The sequence below is a fragment of the Macrotis lagotis genome, chromosome 6 (assembly GCF_037893015.1).
Source record: "Macrotis lagotis isolate mMagLag1 chromosome 6, bilby.v1.9.chrom.fasta, whole genome shotgun sequence".
NCBI lineage: Eukaryota > Metazoa > Chordata > Mammalia > Peramelemorphia > Peramelidae > Macrotis > Macrotis lagotis.
This window is the reverse complement of record NC_133663.1, coordinates 216874000-216891287: the sequence shown is the minus strand read 5'-3', so window position 1 is coordinate 216891287 and position 17288 is coordinate 216874000. Positions and strand designations below refer to the sequence as shown.

The following is a 17288-nucleotide window of genomic DNA, read 5'->3' as shown; positions in this document are numbered from 1 at the left end:
ATCTCTTTCCTGTCCCCCTCTTTAGGGCAGTAGTGGGTTTTTTTAGATCATTCTATCTAAGTCATAGTACATTCTAAGTGTCTGTCCTTTTTAGGTCTGTATATTCCATTGAATAGAGTCAAAATTCCTGAGAGTTATTAGAGTCTTTCTCCTAAGTGGGGTTAAAGCCAGTTACATCCCATTAGATAGTAGGCTCATGGATAGGTAATGAATGTCCATCATTTCTGGCTAGGTGTATTCTCTCTGTTAGAGTTACAATTCTCAAGGTTTATGAAAGTCTTTGTTTCCCCCATGCTGGTATATAGCCAGTTTCAACTTACTGGATTGCATTTTTTTATTGCCCCCCTCTTTTTTTACCTTTTTATGTGTCTCTTGAACCTCCTGTTTGATGTCCAAATTTTCTGTTTAGGTCTGGTTGTTTCATCAGAAATTTTTGGAATTCTTCCCTTTCGTTAAATGTCTATGTTTTTCCCTGGAAGAGAAGGCTCAGCTTTGCAGGAAAGTAGATTTTTGGCTGCATTCCAAGCTCCCTTGCTCTTCGAAATATCTCATTCCAGGCCCTTCCATCACTTAAAGTTGATGCAGCCAGGTCCTGCGTGATCCTTAATGTGGGTCCTCGATATTTAAATTGTTTCTTTCTGGCTGCTTGCAGGATTTCCTCTTTTATCTTATAGTTCTGCAGTTTGGCCACAACATTCCTTGGTATTTTCATTTTAGGATCTTTTTCTGGTGGGGATTGATGTACTCTTTCAATAACTACTTTGCCCTCCGATTTCATGATATCAGGGCAGTTTTCCATCACTAGATCCTGTAATATTAAGTCTAGGCTTTTTTTCTCTTCAATGTTTTCAGGAAGTCCTATAATTTTCAGGTTGCCCCCCTCGATCTGTTCTCGAGGTCAGTGGTTTTGTTGATGAGGTATTTTACATTTGATTCTATTTTTTCTACTTTTTGATTTTGTTTACCTGACTCTTGCTGTCTCATGGAGTCATTAGTTTCTGTAGACTCCATTCTTTTTTTGGGGGAGGAGTTTTCTTCGTTAACTTTTTGAAACTCCTTTTCTAATTGCTCAATTCTACTCTTGAAAGAGCTTTCCATTTGACCAATTGAGATTTTGAGAGAATTAATTTCTTTTTTGCATTTGCCCATTTGAAGATCTGAGAGATTTGTTTTCTTGTTTCAAGGTGTTAATTGTCTCCCCCCAGATTTTCTAGTTGATTTTTAAACTCCTTCCTTATTTCTTCAAGGAAGTCTTTCTGTGCTGAATACCAGATTGTATTCTCCTCAGAGGTTCCAGGCCTTTCTGAGTTAGTGTCTTTCCCTTCCAGGAATTTTTCTATGGATCCACCTTTCCACTGACCCTTCTTCATTTTGCTAAGACCTGAGTTGGGGAGGGGCTGATTCACAGGGGCTTGGGATGGCTAAAAGCTTTACTCACTGAGTGTGCTTTCTCTGGCTGGCCAGTAGGAGGTGTTGGTTGCTTTCTCTGGAGTGTCTGTGACCTTGATTGAGGCCTTCTCCCTTTCCTTGAAGGGAGGAGTTGGAGGTATTGAATTCTTTGCCTTCAATAAATGGTGGGCTTTACCCTAGCCTGAGGTCATTCCTCAGCTGGGCTGGTTCTTTTGCTCACACACCTGGGCCTGAGGCAGAAGTAGATTGCATTTTTTTGTTAGGGGAAGAAGTCTGAGTTGTAATGGGACTCAGACCAGAGGAGGCCAGGGATGGTGTCCACCACTCCCCTGCTCCAGAACTCTTCCCCCAGCCCTGTCCGGGATCTCCAGGGGTACAGCTCCAACACCAGTGCCTCTGCTCCCCTGCAGACTCATGCCCCTATGGTCCAGCCCCACCTCTGATCCAGCAGGTCCTGCTCTTGGCCCTCAGACTCCCAGTTCCAATTCAGCTGCTAGTCTGGTTGATGGGGGCTGATCCTCCCTTTGGGCCCAGACTCACCTGCCACAGCCACATCTCCTGCTGGAGACAAATACCAAGGTAGATGTTCTTTCTCTTGGCTTTTCTTTCTGGGTTTGGTAGGTGAGAATTTTTTTAAGAGGTTTGTTTCATGTGATAGACGGGGAAGAGATCAGGAGACTTTAGAACCTTTAGAACTGTGCCTGTCTTCTCTCTGACATCTTGGCCCCACAACTCCATTTGAAATATATTAATGTCCCAGATTTCCCACATCACTTCAAAATTAATCATTGTGCTTTCTGGTCATATTGGCCAGTTTGAGAAGTATGAAATGTTACTCCAGAAATGTTTAAATTTATGTATTTCTAATCAGTAGTGACTGAAAGAAATTTTTCATATGGCTATGTATCTCCTTGATTTTCTCATTTCTAAATTACCTTTGCTTGTGTTTTGGTCATTTATCACTTGGGGAATGGCTTATTTTTATAAAAATTTGTCTCAGTTTTCTGTATATTTCAGAAATGAGTCATTTGTCAGAAATATTACTTGTAAAAAATGCTTCCCAATTTAGTACATTTCTTTTGATCTTTATTACAATGCTTTCATCTGTGCAAAAGCATTTTAATTTAATGTAATCAAAATTATCTAGTTTGTTTGTAATGATGTTCTCCATCTCTTTCTTGGTCATGAACTGCTTTCCTTATCATAGATTTGACAGGTAAACTATTCCTTGATCTTCTATTTTGCTTATAATATTATTTTTTATGTCTAAATCCTATATCCATTTTGATCTTATCTTGGTAGTGGGGGTGAGGTATAATCTAAATTTCTACCATAATAAATTCCAATTTTCCCATCAGCTTTTTCTGAAGAGAATGGTTTTTAGACAAATAGCTGGACTCTTTGGGTTTATCAAACAGCAGATTACTGTAATCATTTTCTACTATTGTACCTAGTCTATTCCACTGATTCACCACTTTCTTCTTAGCCAATACCAGAAAGTTGTTTTTTTTTTGCTTTTTTGCAAGACAAATGGGATTAAGTGGCTTGCCCAAGGCCACACAGTTAGGTAATTATTAAGTGTCTGAGCTCAGATTTGAACTCAGGTACTTCTGACTCCAGGACTGGTGCTCTATCCACTGCACCAACTAGCTGCCCCCAAATAAAAGACAGTTTTGAAGACTGATGCTTGCTTTAGAATATAATTTTAGATTTTGTAGTCACCTTCTTTTGTACTTTTTTCATTAAATTCCTGGAATTCTTGACATTTTATTTCTCCATATTAATTTACTCACAATTGTTTCTAACTCCTTAAAGTAATTTTTTTTTGAAATTTGATTGTTAGGGCACTAAAAAAGTCATTTAGTTTTGGTAAAATTTTCATTCTTATTATATTAGCTTGACCTAACCATGAGTAGTTGATGTTTGCACAGTTATTTAAATCTGATTTTATTTGAGCAAGAAATGTTTTCTAAGTTTTTTCAAAAAATTTCTGACTCTTTCTTGGCACATATCCTCCCAAGTACTTTATACTGTCTGAAGTTTCTTTGAACAGGATTTCTCTTTCATGTTTTTACTGGTGCATCTTGCTAGTCATATATAGAAATGTTGAGGATTTATGAGAGTTTTTTTTTAATTCTGTGACTTTACTAACATTGCTAATTATTCCTGATAGTTTTTTTTGTCATTCAAGAAATATTTAATTTATTTTGAGTTTTACAATTTTTCCCCTAATTTTGTTTCCCTCCCACCCACCACAGAAGGCAATCTGTTAGGCTTTACATTGTTTCCATGGTATTCCCTCATCTCAGCTGAATGTGATGAGAGAGAAATCATATAATTAAGGAAGAAAAGTAAAATATAAGAGAGAGCAAAATTACATGAAAAGATAACAGATTTTTTCTAAGTTAAAGGAAATTGTCTTTGATCATTTTTTTAAACTCCACAGTTCTTTCTCTGGATACAGATGGTATTATCCGTCACAGATAACTGAAAATTGAACCTGATTTTTGTACTAATGGAATGAACAAGTCCATCAATGCTGATCATCATTCTCATGTTGCTGTTAGGGCATACAGTGTTTTCCTGGTTCTGCTCATCTCAATCAGCATCAGTTCATGCAAATCCTTCTAGCCTTCCCTGAATTCCCAATATTCCTGGCTTGTAATTGAACAGTAGTATTCCATAATGTTGATGTAGCCAGGTCCTGTGTAATCTTTACTGTGGCTCCTTGGTATCTAAATTGTTTCTTTTTGGCTATTTGCAGGACTTTTGCTTTTATTTTATGCTTCTTGAATTTGCCACAACATTCCTTGGTGTTTTCCTTTTGGGATCTTTTTCTGGAGGGAATAGATGTTCCCTTTCAATAAATATTTTGCCCTCTGCTTCCACGATATCAGGGCAGTTTTCCACCACTAAATCATGTAATATAAATTTTAGGCTTTTTCCTCTTCAATGTTTTCATGATTTGTTTATTTGTTGCAAGGTGTTAATTTTCTCTCCCAAAATTTCCAAATGATTTTTCCTCCTTATTTTTTCAAGAAAGTCTTTCTGTGATGGAGATCAAATCATATTCTCCTCAGAGGTTCTAGTTCTCTCTGAATTAGGGTCTTTTCCTTCTAGGAATTTTTCTGTTGTCCTTTCTTCATTTTCCTAAAATCTTGTGTTATGGGAGGGGCTGGTTCACAGAGGTTTGGTTTTCTGATCCCTAGAGGCTTTCCTCAATGGATTTAGTAACTCCAAGTGGGCCAGTCATTAGGGGGTCATAGAGCATTTTCTCATTGGGTGTAATAACTCCACCTGGCCAGTAGGGGTACTAGAAGCTGAAACTTGTGCTCTAGTCCTTCTGGTAAGCCCCAGACCATCAGTCACACAGCCAACAACTCCACTCTCCAGTTGGTTCTCAGGCAACGACTCCCCCAGTGAATGCCTCCGCTCCTGATCTTAGGGTAGTTTGGCTCTCACCTCACTCCCACTGGCTGTCTGCTCTCAGTGTCTGGCTCACCCACAATACCCGAAGACAGTTCTTGAAGTAGGTGTCCTAGATTCTCCTTTTGGGTTTTGTCTTTTGGTTTTCTTTTAAGAGGTTTGTTTCATACTATAAATGAGGGAAGAGCAGGAGACCTTATCACAGGATCTGTCTTCTCTCTGCCATCTTGAGCAGAAGTCTCTATATAAAGACTTTTAAAGGGAAAGTCAAATAAGAGTATTGAGCTGGTAGGAACTAGAGAAGGTTTATGGAAAATGTCATCTATAAGGAATCACATAAGAAATAATTAAGGATAGCTTACTAATTATTTTGATAACATCTCAACAGTCTTCCTTCTATGTTTGGGACATCCTACCTTTGATGTTAATAAGGTACAGGGTACATTATATATGGGAATTTCTTTGACCAGATACAGAATATGACATATAAACTCTATCAGCTAAAGGAAAAACACAGTAAACTTTCACAGGGCTGTGACAAAACATAACATCTCTTTATGTTTTACAACAAGGACTTTTTGGGAAGAAAGTCTTCATGGAAATGTTCAAATTAAGTGAACTATTTGCTGGTGAAATATTTTTCACTAGAATTTCTTCTTCATCATAAGGAAGGAAAGAAGGAAGGAAGAATTAGCATTGGATAAATGGAATTAACCAGTTGGATCCCTAGAGGGACAGCTACTCAAAGGCTTTTGTTTATCAAACAAAGCATTAGGAAGATAGGTGACTTGCAAGTGAATTGGATTGAAGTGGGACTGTGCAAAAAACAATGAACTCTTTCCATTGGATGTTTCTAGCTTCAGTGGCAAGATATATTTCAGAATGACTGTAGATTTCCCTGAATAAAGTGTGAGGTCTTGGTCTTTTTAAACTAAGGCTTTCCAGATCTCAGTTTGATTGTTATTGTTTGTGATTGGTAAATATTTCAATGGACAAATACAATGCAATTTAGGGTAAGATCATGACAGAGAGACAGAGACAGAGAGAGGCAGAGACAGAGAAAGAGATAGACAGACTGAGGCAGATAGAGAGGCATAACAAGAACCAGAGAGAAATAAAACATTATATTATCATTTATAGACATCTAGTCATATATAAACAACTTAGGGTCTTTATTGCTATTCATTACCATTCAATAAGGCATAAAACAAGAGTTTTCTCTCTAGGTGTGATAGTTCAGTATAATATTAGGATCTAGATTTATTCCCTGTAGAATAGTTACTTCATGATAATTCAAATTTTCTAATAAGATGGATAAAATTAATATAGAAGAAATGATAATCTCTTCAACTAAGGGAATAGTTTTATTTTCTAATTTTTTTAATCTAATCAAGAAAGATAAGTTGAGGGTGGCTAGGTGGCACAGTAGATAGAACACCAGCCCTGGAGTCAGGAGAACTTGAGTTCAAATCTGGCCTCAGACAATGATTACCTAGGTGTATGGTCTTGGGCAAGCCCCATAACCTTGCAAAATCTTTAAAGAAAAAGAAAGATAAGCTGAGACTTCTAGCCAAGATGGTGGGGGTAAGATAGGCCCTGTGCTAAATTCTCCTGATCTTCCCTCATATATAATATAAAAAAAAATTTCTTAACACAAATTTCATCAACAAAAACCAGAAAAAGAAGCTAGGAGAAGAGTATCAATCTCAAGGACTGTCTTCAGGGATCATGGGTGACCCAGGGACAGAGAGAAGAGAGCCAGTCCAGGGGTGGTGGGATGAGACTGGGACTAACCTAGGATCATCTGTGGAGGCATTGACTACGGGAACTGTGGTCCAAGGGGCACAGAGGCTTTGGCTGTGGGACTGACAGTCTGAGGTGTTTCAGTAGGCCTTGAGGGAGAGTTCCAGCCCAGAGAGTTGCAGACATAGATCTGGAGGGTTGCTCTGGTCTGTAGGACTTCAGACTCCATACAATCACTTCAGTGGAGTACTCTTCCCAGAATAAACACAGTAAAAGCCCCCTCCTCACCCCCAGACTCAAGGTGTGCAACAGAGCTCCCTCAGCTGAATAGGGAGATTAATTACCCTTGCCTCAGTACAGAGTCCACTTTGTTCAATTTTCTTACTGATAAAGTATCCAGCAGCACAGGACAACCCACCCACTCCAGGCCAAGGAAAAGGGACTCAAGTCAAGGACACAGACACTCAAGAGAAAGCAATCAGCATCCACTACTGGCCAGCCTACTTTGAGCTACTAAGCCAAGCAAGCAAAGCTTCTAGTGACCAAAACTCTGTGAACCAGCCCCTCCCCAGCACAAGATTTTAGGAAAATGATGAAAGGCCAGAAGAAAGGAGGGTCCATATAGAAAAATTCCTAGAAGGAAACGATACTAACTCAGAAAGATGTAAAACTTCTGAGGAGAACATGATTTGGTCTCCAGCACAGAAAAACATCCTTGAATAAATCAGGACAGAGGTTAAAAATCAAGTGGAAAAATTGGAAGAGAAAATTAACACCTTGCAACAAGAAAAGAAATCCTTGGAAAATATAATAGGAAAAATGCAAAAAGAAAATAATTCTCTCAAAACCTCAATTGGTCAAATGGAAAACTCTTACAAAAATAGAATTGATCAATTGGAAAAGGAGTTGCAAAAGGTAAATGAAGAAAATTCTTCCCTAAACAAAGAATGGAGTCTGTGGAAACCAATGATTTCATGAGACAACAAGAATCTGGTTAATAAAATCAAAGAATCCAAAAAAATAAGAAGAAAATATGAAATTATTTCACTGGCAAAACTACTTATCTAGAGAATAAAAGTAGGAGAGAGAGTTTAAGAATCATGATTCTCCCTGAACATATTGAAGAGAAAAAAGCCTGGACTTAATATTACAAGATTTTGTGATGGAAAATTTCCCTGACATTATTGAACCAGAGGGCAAAATAGTTACTGAAAAAAAAATATATCTATCCCTTCTGTAAAGGGATCCCAAAATGAAAACACCAAGGAATATTGTGTACAAATTCTAAAACTATCAGATAAAAGAGAAAACCCTGCAAGCAGCCAAAAAGAAATGGTTTAGATATCAAGGAGCCACAGTAAGGATTACACAGGACCTGGATGCATCAACCTTAAGGTACTGAAGGACTTGGAATTCAATATTCCGAAAAGCAAGGGAGCTTGGAATGAAGTCAAGAATTCACTATTTGGCAAAACTGAGTCTTATCTTCCAGGGGAAAAAATGGACATTTAATGAAATAGGAAACTTCCAACTTTTCCTGAAAAAAAAGACAAGAGTTTAATAGATAATTTAAACAGGAGACTCAAGAGACACATGAAAAGGTAAAAAAGAGGTAAAGAAAAAAACCTGCTAACCAATAAGATGAAACTGCCTATATCCCTACATTGGAGAAAGACTTCAATAACTCTCGAGAATTGTAACTCTATTAGAGTGAACATACTTAGCCAGAAGTGATGGACACTCATGACTTATCCATAAAACTACTACCCAATAAGAAGAAACTGGCTATATTGCTGCCTGGGAGAAAGACTTTAATAGCTCTTTAGAATTGTAACTCTATTAGAAAGAACATACTTAGCCAGAAATGACTGACACTCATGACTTTTCTGTGACTCAGATAGAATGGTTAAAAAACAATACCTCCATAAAAAGGGGGGCAAAAAAAGAGACAGAAACAGGGAAAAAAATTTAATGGGGGTAAATCTCATTACACTAATTGGTACAAGGACCTAGTTCTTTGTAAGGTAAGAAGGGAGAAGGTGAGAACTGCCTGAATCTTATTCTCATCATATTTGAGTTAAAGTTAACAGACAAACACTCAATTATGTTGAGAAACTTACCTTACCTTTCAAAAATTAAAAGGGGAAAAAAAGGAGGGGAGAGGAAAAGGGGACGTAATAGAAGGAAGGGAAGGAAGAAAGGGCAAAGGGAAAGGGAAAGAAAGGGAAGGGGTTGTTGGATATAGGAAAGAAAACACACTGAAACTGGTGCTATTCAGAAACAAAATACAGGGGAATATCTATAAAGGGAAAAAAGTGGGAAAATACTAACAGAGGGAAGATAACATGAAGGGCAATAAAGAGTGAATTATTGTAACTTTAAATGTGAATGGAATGAACTCTCCATTAAAACATGAGTAAATAGCAGAGTGGATTAAAAACAAAAATCCTACAATATGCTGCTTACAAGAAAGTCATTTGAAGCAGAGAGATACATATAGAGGAAAGGTAAAAGGAGCAAAATATATTTTGTTTCAGCTGAAGTGAAAAAGCAGGGTAGCAATCCTTAACTCAGACAGACAAAGCAACAACAAAAAAGGTATCATTAAAAGGGATAAGGAAAGAAACCATATGCTCCTAAAAGATACCAGAGACTATAAAGTAATTTCAATACTAAATGTGTATTCACCAAATAGTATAGCAAACATTTGGAGAAATTGAAGGAGTTACAGGAAGATATAGACATGAAAACTATACTGAACATTCTGCTTTTAGATTTAGATAAATCTAACCATAAAATAAACCAGAAGAAAGTTATGGAGGTAAATAGATTATTATAAAACCTAGATGTGATAGACCTATGGAAGAAAATGAAGGGGGATGGAAAGGAATATACTATTTTTTTTCTGCAGGACATTGCACTTATACAAAAATTCACCATGTACTAGGGCATAAAAACCTAATAATCAATTGCAGAAAGGCAGAAATAGTGAGTATATTTTTCTCAGATCATAATGCAATAAAAATCACATGTAATATTTGGTGAAGGAGATATGGACCCAAAACTAAATAACCTAATTTTAAACAATAAATGGATCAAATAAAAAATATATAAAGAATTGATTATTTCATCCTAGATAATGACAATATTGAAAGAACATGCAAAAGTGTATGTGATATAGCCATGGCAGCTGTCAGGAGATGTATATGTAAATGATTACTTAGATAAAAGAGAGAAAGAAGAAATCAATGAACTAAAAATGCAACTAAAAAATTAGAGAAAAAGAAGTTTAAAAAACACCAATTAAATACCAAATTAGAAATTCTAAGAATTAAGGAGAAATTTAAAAAAATCTAAAGTAAGAAAACTATTGAACTAATAAATAAAACCAAGAATAGCTTTTATGAAAAAAACAATAAAATTGTTAAACCTTTGAAGAATTTGATAAAAAAAGAAAGATGGAAAAACAAATTGCTAGTATCATTAATAAAAAAGATGAACTCACCACCAAAAAAGAAGAAATTAAGGTAATAATGCAGAATTATTTTGCCCAACTCTATGCCAAAAAATTAATAATAAAAAGGAAGTAGATGAATATTTACAAACATATAAATTTCCAAGGTTAAATCAAGAGGAAATTAAATATCCAAATAACCCTATTTCAGAAAAGGAAATTCCAAAACCTATTATTGAACTTCCTAAAAAAAAATCTCCAGGGTCATATACATTCACAAATGAATTTTATGCAGCATTTAAGGAATAATTAGTTTCAATTATATACAATCTCTTTGGAAAAAAAAGTGAAGATGGATTTCTGCCTAACTTTTTCCATCAGCAAAAATATGGTATTGATACCTAAACCAGGAAGAGTCAAAATTGAGAAAGAAAATTACAGAACTATCTCCCTGATGAATATAGGTAGAAAAATCTTAAATAAAATCTTAGTAAAATGACTGCAAGTTACCACTAGGATAATGCACTATGTCCAAGTAGGATATATCCCAGGAATGCAGGGTTACTTCAATATTAGTAAGTATTAGTAAAAGTGTCAGTGTAATTAATTATATTAATACCAAACCTATCAGAAATCATGTGATCATATTAATAAATGCTGAAAATTCTTTTGAAAAAATTCCTACTAAAAATACTAGAGAGTAAAGGAATAACAGGTTTGTTCCTTGGAATAATAAGCAGTAAATAACTGAAACCATCAACAAACATTATATGCAAAGGGGATAGGCTAGAGGCATTCCCAAGAAGATCAGGGTTGAAAAAAGGATGCCCATTATCACCACTATTATTTAATATTGTAATAGAAATGTTAGCTTCAGCAATTACAGAAGAAAAAGAAATCAAAGGAATTAGAACTGGTTAGGAAGAGACAAAACTCTCACTTTATGCAGATGACATCATGGTATACCTAGAGAATCCCAAGAAATCATCTTAAAAACTAATGGAGTGAGGTTTCTGGCCAAGATGGTGGGGAGAAGATAAACACTGTGTTAATCTCCTGATCATCCCTCATAAATAATATGAAACAAACCTCTTAACAGAAATCTCATCAACAAAACCCAGAATGAGAAGCTAGGAGAAGAACATCTACTGCAAGGTCTGTCTTCTAGGATCCTGGGTGAGCCTGGGTACAGAGGGCAGACCCTGCTGGGAGCACAGGACAGGGTGAGACTGGCCTGTTCTGCCTCAGGGGGCCAGAGCCAACTGGGGAGCAGAGGCACTGGTGGTGACACTGACTGTCTGGAGCTTGACGAACATGTATGGAGGTTGAGTTCCAGTGTGGGAGAACTGCAGACAACAATCCCTGGCCTCCTCTGGTCCAGAGGAACTCCAAAGTCCATGTCTTTATTTCAACTGAAGCTTTTCCCTCAACAACCCCAATTACAACCCACCTTTGCTCCAGACTCAGTTGTGAACAGATGAGGTCCCTCAGATTTGATTAAGGAGAGCAATTACCTTGCCCATTGTTCAAAGATAAAAGTATTCAGCAGTTTCAACCAGACCAATGGAGAGGGCCTCAAATTAAAATCACAGACACTCCAGAGAAAGGAATCCAACACAGTCTACTGGCCAGCACACTTGGAGTTACTAAACCCAGTGAGTAAAACCTCTAAGGATCTCACCACCTAAAAGTCTGTGAACCAGCCCCTCCCCAGCACAGTCTTAGTAAAATGAAGAAAGGCCAAAGACAAGGAGGATTCATAGAAAAATCCCTCGAAGGAAAAGATCCTAAATTTGAGGATAATACAAACTGGGCTCCTACAAAGAAACACTTCCTTGAAGAATTCAGGAAGGAGTTTAAAAATCAAATGGAGGGGGGTAGCTGGGTGGTGCAGTAGAAAAAGAGCACCAGCTCTGCTGTCAGTAGTACCTAAGTTCAAATATGGCCTCAGACACTTAATAATTACCTAGCTGTGTGACCTTGGGCAAGCCACTTAATCCCATTTTCCTTGCCAAAAAAATCAAATGGAAAATTTTGGAGAGAAAATTAACACCTTGCAACAAGAAAACAAATCTTTGGAAAAAACAACTGGACAATTTCAAAATTAGAATAATTCTCTCAGGTCCTCAATTTGGCAAATGCAAAAAGAAAATAATTCTCTCAAAACCTCAATTGGTCAAAATGGAAAACTCTTACAAAAATAGAATTGATCAATTGGAAAAGAGTTGCAAAAGGTAAATGAAGAAAATTCTTCTCTAAAAAAAGAATGGTGTCTGTGGAAACTAATGACTTCACGAGAAAACAAGAATCTGTTAAATGAAAACAAAAAATTGAAAAAATAGAAGAAAATATAAAATATCTCATTAGCAATACCACCAACATTGAGAATAGTTCAAGAAGAGATAACCTAAGATTTATTGGTCTTCATGAAATCATTGAAGGGGAAAAAATACTGGACTTAATATTACAGGATTTAGTGATGGAAAACTGCCCTGACATCATGGAACTAGAGGGAAAAATACTTATTGAAAGAATACATTTATTCCCTCCAGAAAAGGATCCCAAACTCAAAATGCCAAATAATATTGAGGACAAATTCCAGAACTATCAGATAAAAGAGAAAATCCTGTAAGCAGCCAGAAAGAAACAATTTAAATACCAAGGATCCACAGTAAGGATTACACAGAACCTGGTTACATCAACATTAAGGAATTAGAGGGTTTGGAATATGATATTCTGAATAGAAAGTGAGCTTGGAATGGAGTCAAGGATTCATTTTCCTAGAAATAATCAACAATTCCATCCAAGAAAGAGACAATGATGAGACATCATTGAAACATTGTGGGATGCATTCAAAACAGTTATAAGAGGGAAATTGTCTATCTCTAAATGCTTACATGAATAAAACAGAGAAAAAGAGATCAGTGAATTGGGTGTGCAACTAAAAAAGTTAGGAAAATAATGAATTAAAAATCCCAAATTAAATACCATATTAGAAATCCTAAAAAATCAAAGGAGAAATTAATGAAATAGAAAGTAAGAAAAATGAACTGGACAATAAAACTAAGTGTATGTCTTATGAAAAAAGACAAAAATTAAATATTTTGTTAATCTGATTTTCAAAAAGAAGGATAAAATTAAATTACCTATAATTTAATTTAAAGGGTGATTTCATCACCAATGAGGCGGTAAATAAAACAATAATTTGAAGGTATTTTGTATAATTGTATGCTAATAATTCTAACAGTATAAGGGAAATATTGTCAAAAATATAAGCACGGGGTGGCTAGGTGGCCTAGTGGATAAAGCACTGGCCTTGGAGTCAGAAGTACCTGGGTTCAAATTCGGCCTCAGACATTTAATAATTACTTAGCTGTGTGGCCTTGGGAAAGCCACTTAACCACATCTGCCTTGCAAAAACCTAAAAAAATAAAAATAAAAAAAATATAAGCAGGACAAATTAATGGAAACGAAATGAAGTACTAAATACACCCATTTCAAAAAAAAAATTGAGCAAGCCATCAATAAACTCTTTAAGAAAATAATTTGTAAGTAAGTTTAGAATGAATTTGACAATGCTTTCAAAGAATAGTTAATTGCAATTCTATATATTGGATTTTAGGTGAAATAGATGAAGAATGAGTCCTGCCAAATTCCTTTTAAAATATCAACATGGTTCTGATATCTAAATCGGAAACAAAATCAATAAATAAAATTATAGAGCCACTTCCCTAATGAATATTGATGCAATAATTTTAAATCAAATTTTAGAGAAGAGATTGCATACATGATTAGGTAGAACTTATATCAGGTATTTAATGATGATTCAGTATGACAGAAACAATCATCATAATTGTCCATATTAGTAACAACAGTAAGAGAAATAATATGATTATCTCAATATATGCTGCAATACATTTCTCAAAAATACAGCATCCATTCTTACTAAAACATTGGAGAAAGTAGAAAAAAATGAAATATTTCTTAAAATGATCAGTTGTACCTATCTAAAACTATCATGAACTATTATATGAAATTTAAATACATAAGAAGCATTCCCTGTAACATCAGGCATGAAATAAGCATGTCATATTAATTAATTTTAGCAAAAAGAGAAGAAATAGAAATTGAAAGAAATAGAACAGACAACAAGGAAACAACACTCTTACTCTTTGTTATACATATAGAACCCTAGAAAATCATCTTTAAAATACTGGAAACAGTAACTTTAGCAAAGTAACAGGATATAAAATAAACTCACATAAATCATCTTCATATATGAACAATAAACCTTAGAGCAAGAAGTAGAAAAAATTCCATTTAAAATAATTATAGATGACAAAAAAGTACTTGGTTATCTAACTCCCAAGACAAACCCAGAAATTGTATGAGCCTAATTCGAAAATCCTTCTCACACAAATAAAACCAGATCTAAACATGTCAATTTGGCATAGGTGAGTAGTGTTAAAATAAAATAAAAAACAAACAAACAAATAAATAAATAAATAAAATAATAAATAAATAATAAATAAAATAAAAAAGAAATTGAGGAAGAAAGAAGAAATAGAAAGGAAAAATGGAAGGAAAAGGAGAAGGGGGAAAAAGTAGCAAGAGAGGAATGGAATAAAAAGGAGGGTAGGAAAGGAGAAGAGAGAGGGACAGCAAGAGAAGAGGGAAAATGGTAACCGAACTAAATTTTCTTTGTTATTCATTGTTAATTAGTTATATGGTTCTGACAAGTCAAAAGCTAACATTTTTGGATAAAACAACTTGCCAATGTCTTAAAATTTATAACACTTGTGTATTTTCATAGCCACTAGTAACAATGAGATCCAAATAATAACATAAAAAAATAAAACCTTCCCTCTTCCAATTTCTCTGAATACTGTTATTTTCATTACAAGTAAGGTGGACTCGTATGGCAAGTACCTGCAGAACCAGGAGCTGCCACCCAGGCTGCAGGACACTACCACAGCCACGTCAGAGGAGCCCAAGCTTCTAGCCTTCCTGTAACACTACAAGTTCCACCTGGCCCTGCAAAATGAGATCTGAGAGGACTACATGACAGAGAATCTGTGGCAGCTGCTGCACCCGGGCCCCTTGCCAGTGTACCCTGGCTTGCCCTCCATGCATGATTGCATGCCAGCCAAGAGCGCTATCATCCTGGTGGATGAATTAGAGTCCCCGTGGCAGCTGGCTGCCTTCCTCAACTTCCTGGACCTCCCTGATGAGGAGTATGCCAAGTACCCTACAAGCATCCTGGGGACATCTCCAACGCACTCCTCTGGGACAGCCTGTAGTGGCGCCAGTGGGGCGTCAACAACATCCAGAGGCCCAGCTACCTGGAGAACTTCAAATGCTTTATCTGTGACCAGCAGCTGGCCCCGCTGGCCACCGAGTGGGCCATGCTGCCCACCCCAGCCACGTCCTGCCCCCACCAGCCTGTGTGGCACAGCGCTCCCACATGCCCTGCCCACCCCCCAGCCCATGCTTCAGGAGGCTCGAGGACATCCCAGACACTGACAGCTGGAAAGAGATGTGGCTACAGGACTACTGGCAAGGCCTGGACCAGGGAGAGGCCCTCACCACCATAATCCACAACAATGAGACACACCATGGGAAGTTTTGGGATTACATGTACACCATCTTCCTCTGAAGGAATCAATACCCCCAGCCACCTACATGAGTCAGTGCTCTTGGCACATTCCTGAGGTGGGGCAGGGTCTGGAAGTTAAAGGGTAAGACTCTACCTCTTCTTGAGGTACTCAGTGAAAATTTTCTGTTACATTTTTGTGTGCTGGAGTCATTTTATTCTCTATAGAATCATGGAAAGGATGCTAAAGATGCCATTTTTATATACAAATCCTTTTTGGAATCCTTATATTCTAAAACCCTTCCCATTCCAAGGAAATTGATATTTTATCTTCTTCACTTACTCCACTTGGTCTGCTGCTTGTGTGTAAACAGTTTTGTTGTCTTCTAGCCATGTGGCATTATGATGTTGTAATACCCAATGACATTATTCAGTATAGTTATTTGGTGGGGAATGAAGCCAAGGCACCAAACTAATGAGGATGGGAAGGTGAGAGATGGTCACCAAAAGTGGCTGGGTAAATAAAAAACTAAAATCAATCAGCTCTGGGCATGCAGCCAAACCCATGTAAATCACTGTGGTTTGTAGGCACAGTTGGGCTCCCTCTGGCCCGGCAGACCCTAGGTTTCTAGGGAAGCAGAGCATGAGTGCTGGGTCCTAGACAGACACAAAAGCTTTGGGATTCTTCACTGGTTGGGAGTGTTGGACAGCTTTCCCACCCACCCTTACAACTATGGCCCCCACACCTCCACAAACTGGTATGATGTAAATCTGTTCAGTAGATCACCCCTCCTCTTATTAGGCAAAGCCTTTGGCAGTGGTGGAAAGGGATTTTCTTTGGTGCTCAGAAAGCTATGAGCCTTTGATAGAATGTGCACTTTGCAACTGATTAAAAAGGCTGTCTAAGCTCTTTCTTTGGGCAGTCTATTGGAAAGCTCAGTAAGGAAAAGACCTTCATAGGTAGTTTCTAAAGAATGAAATAATGACATCTGAAGCTTTTCCTAGTTTCCCATGCGAATGTGGCACTATTCTGGCCAGCTGTAAAAGAAATGAAAAGCAGTAGTTCACTCTCTGAGTTTTCAACTTTAGAAACATAGATATAGTAATGGTATAGGGCATCTAATAAGCAGAGACTAAAACTATATATTACAGTCTGTGCAATAAGAAGGGATAGATGTTTTTATTAGAATGGTAGGAAAGGTGTTAGCATCACCTCTATTGGTATTTTTTTATACCAAGAGAAAGTTTGTAAAGTGTTCCATATATTAGATACTGTGCCCCCTTAACTTAAAAAACATAAGACAGAGCACGAATGAGAGTCACATAGGGCAAGGTGGCGTAAAGTTGTTAAAATGTGTATTGCTGGAGAGTATTTCCAAATTAGTGAGATCACAGATTTATTTGAGTGTATTTGTGTTTAATGTATGAAGTATATAGAAAACATGCCAAATAGATTTTTTTCACATTTACAATATTTCTTTCCCCATTGAAGATATATTCACTTCATTTTTATTTTTTAATATAAAAATATTTTGTGTTCCAATTAGATACAATGTTAGTTTCTACTCATCAGTTTTGCAAGGTTTTGAGTATTACAATTTTTCCCCCTCTCTATTTACCCATTCCCTCCCTCTAATAGAAAGAAATCCGATATAGGCTTTA

At 36.7% G+C, this 17288-nt stretch overlaps 1 pseudogene; it reads left to right on the top strand.

Annotated features, from left to right (window-relative positions):
- The window catches only part of LOC141492339 (GDP-fucose protein O-fucosyltransferase 4-like), a 132449-nt pseudogene extending 116760 nt beyond the window's left edge, over positions 1–15689 (top strand).
- The last annotated feature ends 1599 nt before the right edge of the window (positions 15690–17288 follow it).